Source organism: Crocodylus porosus, unplaced genomic scaffold (assembly GCF_001723895.1).
Source record: "Crocodylus porosus isolate Cpor-Errol unplaced genomic scaffold, CroPor_comp1, whole genome shotgun sequence".
NCBI classification, from domain to species: Eukaryota; Metazoa; Chordata; order Crocodylia; family Crocodylidae; genus Crocodylus; species Crocodylus porosus.
The window spans coordinates 41,493,987-41,502,842 of record NW_017728947.1 but is presented as its reverse complement, the minus strand read 5'-3'; positions in this window follow the sequence as shown (position 1 = coordinate 41,502,842).

Sequence of the window (8,856 nt, the reverse complement as noted above, 5' to 3'; positions counted from 1 at the left end):
CTCCAGGTTAGAGAGGAAGGGCTTGATTTAGGAACCTCGTGAACCAACAGACCTCCTTTAGTTTATGGCTTTGTGAAACAATAAAAGTTTTAAATTGAACAGGTCTGAGCCTGTGCTTAATTCAGTCCTTATATAATTCGGCATTGAACTCGCACACTCTGGTGCAAATCAGGAGTAACTCCTGTAAAGATGATAGTTTTACATCTAAAAGGAGTATCAAGCATGTTGCATTCAGTACTGGGATCCCCACTGCCAGAAAGACAGTGACACATTGGAGTGAGTTCAGAGAAATGCTACAGAAATATTTGAGGAAAATTATGAGGCCAAATGAAAAAAGTGAAAACTACAGAGTTTGTCTAGGCAATAAGAGAAGTTATAATTAATAGGTGCTCCCTATCAGGACACTAAGGAGGTTGGATTTGGGAGATGGTCCTTCAGGGAGCAACAAGTTAGGGGCTAGTTAGTGACAAATAGTCTAAGCGTCTGCAGACCTCTGGCTTCACAGATTAAAATATGTCATTTCTCTTATGCACTGTACACCTGTGTTAATTGAACCTGGTGATCACTACAGTCTATGTGATGACTTAGCAGGGATATACAAACAGTTGGCAACACCAGAAAGGAAGTAGAATCTTTTAGGTAAGCAAAGGGATGCCTATAACTGGGAACAACAACTTCAAATTAAGAAAGGGAAAATGAAAGAAAAACCCTTGGGCAATGGATTTGTAGCTTTGGGACAACCTCCTGGATAAGGATGTACTCTCTCCCTCCTCCCCCAGTTCCTTAGGTTCATTATATCAGACTTGACAAAGCACAAGAAAATGAGCTGTAATAAACAATTTCTCTCCTCAGCCTGGCCCATGGAGAAGGATCAGAAGAGACCTGGTACAGCTCCATGATTGCAAGCAGGGAAGTATGTCGTTCAAGGGAAATCACATGGCAAAATCATGGAATTACTGCTGAGAAAGGATGGAATGAGGCATTTCTATCCTGAGCCCAGTTTCACTTCGATCAGAATTTAATAGGGTTTTATACGGTTTAAAACTAAAAGGCCTCACTTCAGAAACTGAAGACTGACAGCCCTTCAAGGGGTGGCTTGTGAGGCTGGCTCTATTTTTCATAGGATATACACTCTCTCCTAACACCAACCTCTTTGTTCCATCTGCTGTATAGCTCAAGCTGTGTCTGAGGAAGCATACTTCATACCAGAAAGCCTGTCTATATCCAGAGCCGACCCTAGGGGGGTGCAGAGCCTGGGGCAAATCACCCTGTGCAAGGCCCCCTTAACATTGCATGGGATCGTGGTACCCCTGCAAAGTTGGGGGAAGAGGGGTCTCTGTGCTTCTTCTGTAGCATGGGGCTGAGCTGCCAGCTTCAGGCGCAATCCGTGGGAGGAGACGCGGCCACTCCACCCCACTCCGCAGGGTCCCCCTAAGTGCGGAGCCTGGCGTGGTTGCCCCGATTCACTGTACCCTAGGCACGGCTCTGTATATCCCTCTATATGCCTCCCAACTATACAGCTGGTCTAATCAAAATTATTACCCACGACAATAAATCTGATCCGTATTTTCATATAACTGGAGGTGATCGTAGTGGCATTTTACCTTCAGGCAGAAGGTGAATGACTAGCAATTTCAGTAATATATCTAAAAAAAAATCAGCACCATTTAAATACCATTACAAAATGTTGATTCCTACATCCTATTCTCTCATTTTTCTCTGGAAGTTGTTTTAGGATTTTTGGTGCCTGTCTCAATGACTCATTGAACAACTGCTGTTTCCCTGTGGCACGCACAGACCTGGGTGTATGTTGTAGAGATCAGATAAAGTGTCCATCCTTCTTTAGAGGAATAGGTAATGCTCACTGGGTGAAATTCAAAAGTGCTGAGTCAGTGAAAATAAACCTTGTCATTGTAGAAGGTAGGGTAGAGGTGTACTTTATAGACTGACTTCAGATTAAGATGGCTGTTTCTCCCTTGTCATTGAAGAAGGCATGTCAAGCAGAGAGGTAGTACAGGTCTACTGCAAACCTAGGTTTCAGCAGAATGCAGTGGGGGACAGTGTGGGGAACAGGATCTGTGCTGCTGTCTAGATGGCATCATTTATCCATGGTTTGGGGTCCAGCAGAATGTAAATACATATTGATTAACAGGAAGTATGGAAATGTGGAGTAGACAGGAGTGACAAAGTGATTATGTACTTGCCCTGTTTTACCCTGGAAATTTTCAATTGCTCTGATAATCTGTCTCCTTCACAACATGCTCTCTTGCTCCAGAACCTGTACCAACACCATTAACAGGCCCTGAACTAGACAGGCAGCCATGAGTAATGTGATGATATGAAACTTCTATCTGCCAAGTGAATGTTGATAATCTAGCATTACCCATCCTGTCCATTGATGGATCAGCCAAAAGAGACTGCTAAACTAATCCATTCTCCAACTCTATACATTTTGCCTTGTCTCTTGTTAACTTCATATCCAAATGCCTTTGACAAAACTGTGATGTTGCAAATCCACATCTCAGGGTTATGGCTACAGCCTGTTTCCATTTAAATGAGGAACACATAAAGGGAAGGGTATGACAGAAAAAAGTGGGAAGAAGAATAATGGGTACCAAGTGGAGAGGAGGGGATCAGATTCACACTGTGGGGTCTACTTTGGGGTATGTGCTCAGGACTCCAAAACACTTCCAGCCTTACCAACTTTCCCAGGAAAAGAGTAGACTGCCTCCACAATACCTCAATGCCTGCCCTAGTGAAGGGATGAGATGAGAAGCTGAATCCAGGCCTCCTCTCCAATTAACTGGTTAATTGTGCAGTTTCCTTAAGACCAGCTACACATGCAAAGTATTTATCACACAAGAAAAAGTTCCAACCAGCTATAATGTTAGACCTTGAAAATGTGCACCAACTTCAAAACAGGTTGCTATCAAGCTTTAATTTGCATGTGTAGCAGGGTCTCCTCTGTGGCTGGGAGCCCCATCAGCTGACAAGGCTTCCAGCTGCAGGGGTGAACCATGGCCAGCGTGAAACTCAGGGGATTGCAGCTGTCATCTCCAAGGCTCAGGGATGTGTAAAACCCCCAGGCCCACAAACATAGCCAGGACTAAGAGTCCCATCATGTGTGGGGCTCTTGGTTCTGGCTGTGTGGCTGCAGCAGCTGGCAGTCCACTCAGCAAAGCAGGCTCCCAGCCATGGGAGCATGCTTCTCACTGATGCAGAGGAACCCAGGATCAGACTCCCCCTACCCTAGCAGTAAAGTGCAATTGGATCTAATGTGTGATCCTGCAGTCATGCCTCCTGCCTTGCATGTGTGGTATGGCAGGAGGCACGATTGTGTGGATCACACATTAGATCCAAATATGCAGGTGCATGTGCGGAAGGGGCCCAAGAGACAGAGGTTAAGCCAAGGTCCGTTTTAAAAGCAAACATGAAACAGAGGAGAAGTTGAGTAGGTAACATGATAATGGTTCCCTTGAGCCTGACCTTCCCTGATGTCTTCAGGGGAAGTCACCAATGTTCTTGCTGTATGGTATTAACAGCTAAGATGTTGCCACGGAAGACTGTGACCTCTGCCCAGGCAAAGCTGCTGAGACATATTAGGGAGCTAGCTCCGTGTTGGAGGAAACTGCATTGTGCCCCAATTACCCGTTTCTATGGCAGTCTTCCCTAATAGGCCTCATGTTGCATGTGCGTATGGTTGCTGATTACACTCACTGCTTGTAAAGGTATAAGGGATTTGGGTGTGGACAAGACCTTCAGTGCCAGTGAAGAGACCAAACACATTTGCTACTGAGGAATAAAGTCTAGAAGTCAGCAAATTCTAAGGCTCTCTCTCAAAACATGAGATAGCAAAGACCAGGGCTGGCCTATCCTATCCTGCAGAACCTGCAGCCAAGGGGGTCCCGGCAGCCAAGGGGTCCCCTGTGGCCGTGAACACTCCAGATCAGTGCCATAGCAAGGGGAGGCGAGCGGTTGCCACCACTCCATGTTGCTGCTGCTTCACATTCGGCTGCTTACCACCCCGCCATGCCACCAACACCGTTGCTTGCCACCCACCCTCCACTGCCACTTCTTCACATCAGGGGGCTCCAAAATATATATCTTGCAGGAGGCCCAAAAAAATTGTGGGCTGACCCAAGCAAAGACTGTGTGAAATCTGTTCACTTTGTTCCCCGCCAGTCAATTCTGAGTTTCAATTCATATAACCTGGGAAGGTTGAAAATGCTGTTGACTGCCAATAGCAGCCAGCATTTGAGTGAAGAGAATTGTAGAGATGATGTAGAGGCTTGTGGCTAATGGCAGGACAACTACTTTCAAAAGAAGGGTATGTATTCCTCTGATTTTCTAATGCATGATTACAGTACATCTCTGTACAAAACTCTGTACAAAACTGAACTTATTGTCCAGGCTCCTCTCTCTCTTACTTACACACACACACACACACACACACACACTTATGTAGAATAAGCTTGGTGCTGGGAGGTTTCTCCTACAATTAACAATGGAAATGTTTTCAGTCTTTACTTGCAGAAACGCTCACCTGTCAAGCATACATTTTTCGGATTTGGTCTGTACCCAAAACCGATTAAAAAGACAAAACAAACAAATAAGCAGGCAAAAATAAGCAAACCAAACCCCTCAAAGCGAGGCTGGTTAAAAAATGCTGAGCGATTTTTATTTTTCATAAAAAAAAAGCATTCATTGAAACGTGGAATCTTTGAAAAACCGTGAGCAGCCTACCTTTGAACTTTGTGTGGTAAAATGTTCAGAAACTCCTGAAGTTTGACAGTGCTGGCAATGAATCATTATTTTTCTGAAAGATAATATCAGAAGTAAGAGATTCAATATTCACATTTTGCTAGTTATTCTCTAGTTTAAAAAAAACAAATGTTCAGATGTCCAGTTAGGGAGATGAAATGATTCTGTGTAATTTAAGCAGCTACAGAGCCACAGTATGGACAGGCATTACATTTCTGCCTGGAGAAACACCTTTTTCTCCTAGCAAAAGAAAAAAGGCATGCAATCATTCAAAGGTTTTTTTCCACAGAAGATTCACCAAAGTTTAGGACTGGAAGGGACCTCATAAGATCATTGGGTAAAGCCCTCCCCCCCGCTCTGGGCAGAAAGACTATGGGGGTGGTCAAATAACCCCAGCAAGGTGTCCACCAGTCTCCTTTTGAAGATCTCCAGGGCAGGTGCCTGCTGCTGAGGGTCTATTCCAGAGTCTGGTCACATGAACCATGAAGAAGTTTTTCCTTACATTCTATCTGAAACCTTCTTTTAGGAGTTTATGACCATTGTTCCTCATTTCCCCCTAGGGTGCTTTGGTGAATAGTTGTTCGCCTAGCCCCTGATGCCCACCAAATCCTCGCCAGAGTCTTCTCTTTTCTAGGCTGAAGAGTCCTGTATCTGTCAGCCTTTGCTTGTATGATTAGAGGCCTAAAGAGCAAGCCATACGAGTGGCTCTTCTCTGGACTCTCTCAAGCTTCTCCACATCTTTCTTGAAGGTGGTGCCCAGAACTGGATACAGTACTCCAACTGTGGCCTCACCAATGCCAAGTAGAGTGGGAGAATAACTTCCTTAGCTTTGCTTGAGAAGCATCGGTTTGATGCATGGCAGTGTATTGTTTGCTCTGCTAACTGTAGCATCACATTAATAGCTCATATTCATTTTATGGTCAATTATGACTCCCAGGTCCCTTTCAGACATGGTGCTAGCTAGCATAGCACCACCAAGCGTGTAAGTTTGTTGTGGATTTTTCCTCCCCAGATGGAGCACTTTACACTTCTCAGTGTTGAACAGCATCTGGTTCTGGTCTGCCTGTCTAGGTCTGCCTGGATCATCATCCTACTCTGAGCTCTGGGAAAGTGCAGCCACACATCAGTGTCAAGGCAAACTTGATTTTGCCAGTGTGCAAACTTTACCAGTGTGCTTTTCACCCCTACATCTAGATCATTGATGAAGATATTGAAAAGCACTGGTCCAAGTACTGAACCCTGGGGGACCCCACTGGCTACCTGCCGCCAGGTCGACATAGATTTATCTATTAGTACCCTCTAGGTCCGACCCCAAAGCCAGTTTCCCGTCTGACTGTTGAGCCCATAGTCCCTAAGTTTTACCTTGAGAGCCTCATGGGACACCAAGTCAAGGCCTTACTAAAGTCCAAGTAAATAACCTCGATCTCTTTCCCCTTATCCAGGTGGCGAGTAACTTGGTCGTAGAAGTAGAGGGGGTTACTCAAGTACGATTTACCCATGACAAAACTGTGCTGGCTGCCATTCAAAATTTTGCCTTCTACAAGCCTATTGCATATGGACTCCTTGAGAAATTTTTTGAGGATTTTGCCTGGGACTGAGGTCAGGTTGATCGACCTATAGTACCCTGGGTCCTCTCTCCTCCCCTTCTTGAAGATAGAGAGCCAATGTTGGGCCTTTCACTTTTCTGGGACCTTTTCTGAGAGCCACATATTCTCAAAGAGGTTTGCCAGCAGTCCTGAATGACAACTATTCGATTTGGCTTTGGATTTGGCCAACTCAGAGCGTCAGTGATTCAATTAGATAATTCAGATCACTGTCCCAATTCAATTCAGCTGATTTGGATTCAGAGATTTGGCTGCCAAATCTTTTCTGAATCTAAGAGGCGGGGGCAGCAGTGTCAACAGTGGGAGCATGGTAGTGGTGAGTGGGGCCCCACCCCCTGCTCAATCCCCCAGCCCCCCCACGGCTTCCTCACCTGGCCCCAGCATCCCGGCACTTAAAAAGAAAAAAAATCCCTGCATTCACTGGCTGTAGCAGCAGCAATCAGGGCCTCTGGGGGCTCATGGCAGATCTGTACCCCCATGCAGCACTCGGCCTGAGTGGTCCCAGCTTCCAGACAGCGCATGGAGCCCTGCAGCACTCTGCTGAGTGGCACTGTACCTGCACAATGCAACAGCCGCCACACAGGTGCCAAGCTGTGGACAGGGGGGGGGCAATCCTTGCTGACCCACACTGTACAGGGGGGCTCTGCCATGAGCCCCCAGAAGCCCTGATCACTGCTGATGCACCAGGTGAGTGCAGGGGTTTTTTAAGTGCTCGGACACTTGGACCAGGTGGGGCAGCCATGGGGGTGGGGCTGGGGAGCAGATGGCCTGGTGGGGGTCCCCCCCATGATCCTCCCTCCCTCCTTCAGCACACCCCCTATTTACCAGCACAGAGTCTGGGTCCAGCTGCCTGTGGCAGTGAGTGGGGACCACCCGAATTTCCAAATCAATTTGGAAGCTTCGGATTCAACTCTGACCTTTTAATGGATCTCCCAATTCAATTCAGAGGAGATTTGGAGATTCAGCCTCCAAATTGGGCCAAGTCTCCTCTGAATTGAATCAGCTACTGAAGCTTCACAGCCCTGGTGATCACCCCTACTGTGACTATTCTGTGTCATATTTGCATTTGGCAGGCTATCACTCTTAGACTAGTGGAATACAGATGCGAAGTGCTTGTTGAGCAGTTCAGTTTCCTCCTTGGTGTTGTTGATTAGATGTCCAGATGCACTGGGCAGTGATCTCATGTTTCTAATGGGTTTCCTCCCGTTACCTATGTACCTATAGAAAGGCTTCTTATTGTCCTTGACTTCAGTTGCTAACCTGAATTTGGTCACTGCCTTAAGCTTTTCTTATCCACCCCCTACAGATGTGGGTCAATCTTATGTAGCTCTCCTTGGAGCCTATTCCTTGCTTCTATCATTGGTAAGCCTCCCTTTTCTTTTTCAGAAGATCTGTGACTTCCTTATTGAGCCAAGATAGCCTCCTGGTCCTTGAGGAATGAACAACTTCATCCACACTCTTTCCCTGCAGTCCACGATCCCATAGGGCATTACTCACTGCAGTCCTTAGCTTATTGAAGTCAGCTCTTTTAAAGTCAAGAATTTGTACCTTACTGACAGATTTTCCAACCCTACCATGGACAGCAAGTATTAGTGTCATGGTCACTGTTGCCTAGGTTACCCTCTCATCAGATCACTCACCAGGTCATCCCCCTTGGCCAAAACTAAATCTAGGAGTGCGTTTCCTCTGGTCAGCCCATATACTTCCTGAGACAGGTAGAGCTTGTCAATACAAGTCAGGAATCTATGCGACTAGTCAGATCTGTCTGAGTGTTCTCATGCATCTGGGTAGTTAAAAAAAAAAAAAGCAGCCATGATGACCATATCCCATTCTCTCGCAGCCTCTTCCAGTTCTCTGGAGAATTCCAGATCTAGCTCCTCATTTTGATTTGGAGTCTGTAATATATTCCTACCAGTTAGGTCCCTTTTGCTACATCTCCCCCATATCTTGACCCAGAGGGTCTCAAGTCTCACTTCCTTAGTACCAATTTCAGCTTTCAAGGAGGTATACTGCTCCTTTACATATAGTGTGGCACCCCCACCCTCTTCCCCTATGCAAGCCCTCCTATGCAGGGTGTAGCCCTCTATGGCTATGGTCCAATTGTGGGTAGATTCCCATCAGGTCTCTGTTATCCCTACAATATCATAGTCCCTGCTGGAAAGCAGGAGGGACAGTCCCTCCTGTTTGTTCCCTATGCTCCTGGCATCTGTGTACAGGCATTTGAGCCTTCTGCTGGAGGTCCTCAGTTTCCTATCACATTGAGGGAGCGCCATTCCCTCAGCTCATGCTGTGGTGTCCTTCCCATCATCTCCTGTTGCAAAGGTTGTTTGTTTGCTGAGGGACAGGGGCGCAATGAGTGGAGCAAGCCTAGGGGCCAACAATCTCAGTTTAAAGCCCTGTCCAGGAGCTCTGCCATCCTGGCCAAGAAGAGAGCCTTCCCCTTCAGCATGAGGTGAATACCATCCCTTCCCAGAAGGCCTCTGTCTCTGAT